A 7332-nucleotide genomic window follows, 5' to 3' on the forward strand; every position below is an offset into this window, starting at 1 on the left:
CAGCAACGCTAAGAGAAAAAACATGCCTGAATAACTTCAAGGTCTAACAAGGCAAAATGTTTCCAGCTACAAATTACGCTGTGACCCTATAGTCAAGCATTATACGCCACAAGATTTGCAATGCAGGAGTTTTATGGTTGGGTCCCATGAAATAGCAGGCCGCGAAGGCTGAGTGGGGGAAAAAAAGTAAACCCTATTCCTTAGAGCAGTGGTTTTCAATCTTTTTTCATTTGTGGACCCCTAAAAAATTTCAACTGGAGGTACAGACCCCTTTGACTTGCAAGTGTGAGTATTCATGTACTTTTGATTGATCATAGTCCACTTTTCCAGACCCCTTAGACAGTCTGCATGCCCCCAGGGGTCCATGGACCACAGGTTGAAAACCACCATCTCAGAGTTGTCAGATGCAACTGATCTGTGCTAGTAGTTGTCACAGTCTTGAAGGCTTGGGTATAAACCAGCAGGTGTTCTAAGGGAGTGCTGTGACATCTCCAAAAAGTGTCCCTTTTAAAGACCCCCGGCCTGGGCTCAGCCTGCAGACCACAGCAGCTCCGCTTACCTGCTCGTATGCACCGTTCCAGCCAGCAGGTGCCAGACTCCTCAAAGAACTAGGAGTCGATCTTCCTCAAATACAGTGTTTTTATTATCACAATACTTTGGAGACGTTCTCCAATGAATCCTCTCAGGCATCGGAGAAATAGGTCACATTGACCCCATTTTACAGATGGGGGAAAAAGAAGCAAGGCAAATTACTTACCTTGGGGCTCAGGGAGGCTGTAGAACTGAGGTGGTCTTGGGCTCAGGCCATGGCTCAGGGGAACTTTTGATTCCTGCAAGTATTCTCTCATAAACCAAATCAGAAGACTACTTAAATAACATGCCCACACAGTTATTTTAGTTGAACTTTCGCTAAAATCTCACCTGTTGTAAATTAAGTGCAAGGGGCCATTTCAGAACATACAGAATTCTTTTATAAACTAATGTTATTTTCATTGAAACACATGATGGCCTTAAACTATCTTATAAACACATGCTGCACAGAGAAGCATACTGGTCTATAATCTGTAGGTCTCAATGCTATTGCCTCAAGATAAGTGGGCACAGGCATGCAAGGAGTATTGTTTCTAAATAGGGACTAGACGTGAATCACTTTCTGGGAATGTCTACACAAGACACTACTGCGCAGTGGTTACTGTGCTTTCATTTAGTATTTGTATAATCAAGTACTAAATAAATGTGCAGTAACTGGAGTTACTGTGCAGTAGTGCTGGCAAATGCCTTTTAAGTGACGCTACCGCACGGTAGCCTAATAATACTGCACTGTAGCATAGTAGCGATGTTAGTGCTGTGACACGCTACTGAACAATATTATTCAGCTACTGCACAGTCAGCATCTCATGTACATGTGCCCTCTTTGAAGCAAAGTCATCTTTGTCACATCCATACATATGATGTTAAATGAATGTTGTATAGATGACCTTGGGAGGTCCCTTCTAGCCCTACTTTCCTACGATCCTATATTTGCAATTTTCATTTCAACAGCAAGATGCAGGATTATAATTTCACAGCAGAAAGAGGAAGGTAACACAATCTGAGCTAATCAACATATTAATGAAGTTATCACCCATAGTAATTTTAGTTTTCAAATATTAAAGTATCATAAAATCCCTCCTGGCAAGTATAACAACTTGCCTAATGACACAGAACATGGCAGGTAAACCCCTAGCATTCAATTCTTAGCTCCCAGACATTGCAAAGTGAACAAAAATATAACAGAAAATCTCTTCCTTGGTACCAAAGCTTTCTGTGAGGTAGCTTTGAATCTAGCTTGAAAATCCCCTAATTTCTATGTCAGCATGCAAAAATAACAATTGCATTAGTTTATTTGCATTATGTTTACACACAATTAGGGGCCAGAACCACCAACAATCATTTAATACAGCATGTACCAGAGCACATGCTACACTAATGAGAAGTATAAGCACTTGCTGTATGTGGCTCTGCTGCTGCTCTGAGGCCAAGAGGCATCTTACTATTGACTTAATTAGATAAGGCCCAAATTCCTGCACCAAGAGAAAGGTCATTCTGAGAATGATAGGATGTCATGATTGTGTGGTAATTAATACAAACAATATGTAATGTATTCCAAAAGCTTGTTTCATTATAGCTCAGTATCATAGTACTTGATTCCAGATGTGATGAGTTTAAATACTAGGGAAAGCATTTATTAATTTTCCGGCCCATTATAAACCCTTTAACTAAGACGACTCAAACCTCTGTGGCTTCTGGTCTTCAAACTCTGGTATATGCTGGTTTCAGCAGAACAGCTGCATAGTTTCATGTACCTTCCTGATCTCTAAACAATAGCTTAAAAGCAGTGAGCCAACTATATAGAGTCCTATTTTTTAAACTTCTATGAAAGGACACAGACAAGCACTCTCCAAATTCAGCAAGGCAATCCATATCCACTATGCTGCAGACCCTCAAGCTGACAGTAAAGAGAAATCTAGTGGCTTAGGTTTTCTTAGAAGGCAGGATAGAGATGCACCTTCATATACTAAATGCGAAACATAGAGAGGACAAGCTTTCATGAACCCCAGTTCACCCCCTCAGATGTGCACGTGCTCTCTCAATACATCTTATGTAGTCTATAAAGGTGCACGTGTAACCCTGGCTTCGGACTGACTTCAGATTAACAAAGCTAACCACCTTGTTGCTTTTCTTAGCCAATAAGTTAGCATTCCTTCTGCCCTAGAAAAAACCCTTTGAATGTGAAACCAAAGCATAATGGTCAATTATGCTAGACTTCTTGCACAACAGGGTAGCATTTTTGACTGCAGTCCTCCCTTTTGTATCATCATTGTCAATATTCCTTGAAATCATTACCAGCATACACAAGGCAGGTAAATGAGGTTTGGTAATTTTAAAGACCATACATGATACAGTTAGAAGAAAATAAGCTACGTAAAGCCTAGAAAAGCAGGCAAGATATTGGATATATATGCAAAGAACGTAAATAACCTCTTGCCTAGCTTGCGACTCCTAGAGACACTCCTTGGGTTTGGAAAATTTTCCTCTCCTTGCCCTAATGCTGAAAGAGATGCACAAGTAACAAATCCAGCCTGAACCTGGGTTATTCAGGAAATGATCCTTTTTCCCTTACTACCTTTGCAAACTTGGACAAGGTGAATACAATGTTCATCCTCAGAGCTACTTCCTTCCCTCCTGTACCTGGCTGCCTTGCCACCAGAGACCAGATTCTTTCAGTAACTGCTGTACTGGATAGTGTTGAATTGATATTTCAATCCCTCAATACAACAGATGCCTTGACATGTTGCCAAAAAGACATTTTAGTGGGCTTTAACCTAGTTGAATATTCCTCCATCCCAAGGGAAGGCTCAGAGGTTACGCATATATGTGAATTTAAATGCATTCACATTACATAAGGGAATCTGCATTAAGAAACCAAACAACACATTCCAAAAGTTGTTGGTACTCATAGCATATCTAAACAAGTCAGAAGAGATCTACTGCCCCTGTGCTGGCATATTATAGGCAAGTCTTGTAGCACTGCGTATTATAAAGACTGCCTGACATTCCATTGTTTCATGCTGTTTATAGCTTTACCAAACTTTAGCCACCTGGCCTGAAATTTTCCATCTGTGGTGTCAGTCGAAGACTGAAATTTTTGGAAAATTTCAGCCAAAAAAAAAAAAAAAAGACATGTCCATTTCCTAAAATAACTTGTTTAGCCCATAGTAAAAATCTCAAAGACCTTTCTCTCTCAGAAGTATTTACTTGCCTGTAGTTTAGAGAAGGGGTTTAAAATCTGACAAGGACAAGGAGGTGAAAAATAAGTGTGAGCTTTTTGCCACACCCCTGAATATCTGTGAAAATGTAGCTCAGTTGCAAGTTGGAAAAATTGCAGTTGGCACACGTATATGCTACTGATATTTTAAGAGCTAAACTCCCTCAAGGCTCTGCTCATTGTGTGCGTGTTCCTGGCATGGGCTGAGCAGAATTCATCCAGCAATGACAGCTCTGGGCTCTTGTGGGCCATGCCAGGTTCCAGGATCCAAGCTGTCTCATTGCCTTGGTGCCTCTTCCCAAAATAAAGGAGGAAGTAAACCATAGATGGGACAAGCAATGGAGAAGGGAACAGAAGGGAGAATAGACAGAGACAAGGAGCCTTGGTAAGAGGAGACTGGGACTGGAGTTCGGCAAGCAGAGGAAGGAAAGTAGGTCTGGGACTGTCTGGGTAAGGGAAGTGAGATGGGGAACCAGTAGACTAAGGAGAAGGGAACGGAGATAGGACAAGGACCAGAGGTAGCAGAGGGACTGAAGCCAGCTAGGCAAGGAGACAGGGACTTGGACTCAGACGGGAGGAAAAATGAGGTGGAGAAAACAGATCTAGTGAAGAGTCTAGGTGCCCTGGCATTGCCTAGGGCACCTAGACTGGACACAGAAATCCAGCAGGAAGAAGTCACTGGGCTGGACAGAGTTCAGGAGGGAACTGGAAAGCAGTGGGGAATGGGAACCTGTGGTGTTGGCAGGAGACCATGTGTAAGGAGAGAGATTGGAGGACAAGCTGAGGGACAGGAATCAGAAACTAGCACTAGCATGGACTCTAAAGGGCTGAAACTTGGACTTGCTAGGGAAGGAGATTGAGATGAGAAGCTAGGGGCCAACTGTCTTCCCACCTTTACTCTTTCCACATCCAACAGATTCTTCAAGAAGTAAAGAATAGGACTGGACAGGTAAAACAATGGGACTAGGATAAAGAGCCAGCTCTGGGGAAAAGATGAGAGACAGGTTGAGAGGGAGGCATGCAGTCTAAGTGACTTACGTAGCATCAAAACAAAGCTGTGGCAGGAGGAGGGACAGAATCCAATTATTCTGGATAGCATTTGATCACCTTACCCTACCCCTTCCTGCAGTCTTCACTAGGTACACTCCAACTTCTGCAACAAGTGAGGCAGGCCCCCTATAAACAAAAACTTCCCTCACTATCGAACCTAGATTTATTCTAATGCCGGGCAATCCTATATGATAAATGATGCCAGGGTCCCTGTGAGGGGAAAAATGTACAATCATGTAACTAAAGACTTACATGCACAGGGGCACTCAACTGTGTTTGCATGGCCGTCAGTCTGAATGCTCGACTTCACAACCTTCATGTTCTTTTAGGATAGGTGAACTATGCACACTTAATAAAAATACTTGAAGCAGAGACCACCCACTTGCATAGTGCATCATAAGATCTGCTTTGGATCATTTTAACAATTTCAGCATAACACTGTACAGTTTTCTAAATTGTCAACTCGTTAAACTTTTAAAAAATGCTTCAAAGTTCTTTCAATGCTCCTGCAAGGTAGACATATATTTTTACCTCACTTATGGAAGGAAAAACCGAGGCAGAATTGTCTCAAGGCCACAGAAGAGACGAGAGTCAGGTTCAGAAGTCAGGAGTTTCCTGTCAAATCACACACCCCTCTCAAATAGGAAAAAAAACAAATACATGGAACCACAGACAACTATCCTAGTGGAAATGACAAACAAAGCAATGCAAGCTCTCCAAGTCATGCCTTTGTTTCTAACGATACAATTTCAATACTGACCATGGGAACATTCTTAATTTGTTTGTCTGTGTATACGGCTGCTCTGCCCAGCCATCAAAGCATTGATAACATTTATTATTTCCATAGATTCACTGTAATTTTTGTATTGCTGTGGCCCCAGACAGGGATCGGGGTTAGGTGCTGACCAGAAGCGTAACAAAAAGAAGCTCTGACCCAAAGACAACTTTGATATCTCATCACACACCAAAATACATTCTTAAAGAAAAAGGGACAATCGCCACCTAGATAACTCCGCCAAGATGTCCTGATCGCTTAGCAGATATTCCAACATTGCTCTGAGCAGTGGCAAAAAGCTGACAATCCTGGAGTCTCTCACCATGAATAAATCATAGTGTGGTTCTGTCATCAGCAGCTCTGCACCTGGCACTGTACACTGCCTGCATCCTGAAGGAGCAGATTGCTTTGCAATTCTTATTGTTCAATTCATTATGTGGCACAGACAACACAATAGCCACACAAGTAGCAAAGTAGCTCCCAGCTCAGCTTAAAAGCCAGTATTGTGATATGATATAATTTATGAATGACTTCTTATTGGGTTCTTAAAGGTTTCATGGAAAATAAAGAGTAACCTATTTTCCCTTAAGTACATCTGAGAACAGATCCATAGAATATGTGGTGGACAGCCTATCGTCTAATTCACCTGTTCTAAATATATCCAAATGCTTTGAAAGCCAGAGCACTTACACCAGACCAGGTTAAGTCAATAAAACCTGGCATTGCATAAGGGTTTTTTTTTGTTTTGTTTTGTTTTTTGTTTTTTAGGGGAGGTGGGGGAAGGGAGTGAAAGCTGTTATAGTTCTTCACGCAGAAACTTGGGCTATAGCTTCTGAAAAGATCTGTTTTGGTCTTGGAAGTCCAAACAGCAGTTTCATAACTAAGTACGGACCCTCTTGCCCCATAATGAACAAAAACCATAGGGGCAACACAAAGGGGATTTGGTATAAGCTACTTTTAGAGGTTTCCTATCAATGAAATTAGATAGGAACATAGCCAGGTCACAGGAACGCACATGGCACTTCTAGAAACACGTGTAAGATTTTATAAAGGCAAGCACAGGATGCAAGTGTTGTATCTCACACAGAGAAGATGACTTTACCTATCTAATTCTATAGCTATTCTTCAGACTGAAAGATATCGTCTGCCTACAGATAATCCAAGTCTTTCTCCTTACATTTGACTTTCAAATTAATTTTTCAGTACTCTGAAAGAGAAGCTAGGTAAGTTGCTTCACCCATCACATGCTATTCCTTCCCCTTCCTTTGTATCTTTGAAGACCATGCAATGTATTGTTTATTTAAACTAGCAGACAGACATTTCAGTGCTCTGGTTTTAGCAGTTATTTTTTCAGTTCAGTTTCAGAAGCCCTAAACCCACAAAAAGCTAAAACGTCCAGCCTCATTCTGATGACAAACCCCACAAAAACAAGCCAGTGTCCATCTGTAGTGGAGGAAAGGGAATTAAAAAAAGGATACCAAGAGTTCACTAGATCATTTTACATCCGGTACAAATGGAGCTTTTGGTACATCAGTGTATTTATAAGACGCCCAGTGTTGGCAAATTTCACCATCAACATAAGAACACCTTAAGGAAATTCCACCGGACATATTTTCAAGTCAGTAATAAAAGAGTTACACGATATTTCTATTTGCTGAAGACTTGCAATAAGTGTGTGTGGGGGGGGGGGGGGTTGGTT

This window comes from Gavialis gangeticus, unplaced genomic scaffold (assembly GCF_001723915.1).
Source record: "Gavialis gangeticus isolate Ggan-Ray unplaced genomic scaffold, GavGan_comp1, whole genome shotgun sequence".
NCBI lineage: Eukaryota > Metazoa > Chordata > Crocodylia > Gavialidae > Gavialis > Gavialis gangeticus.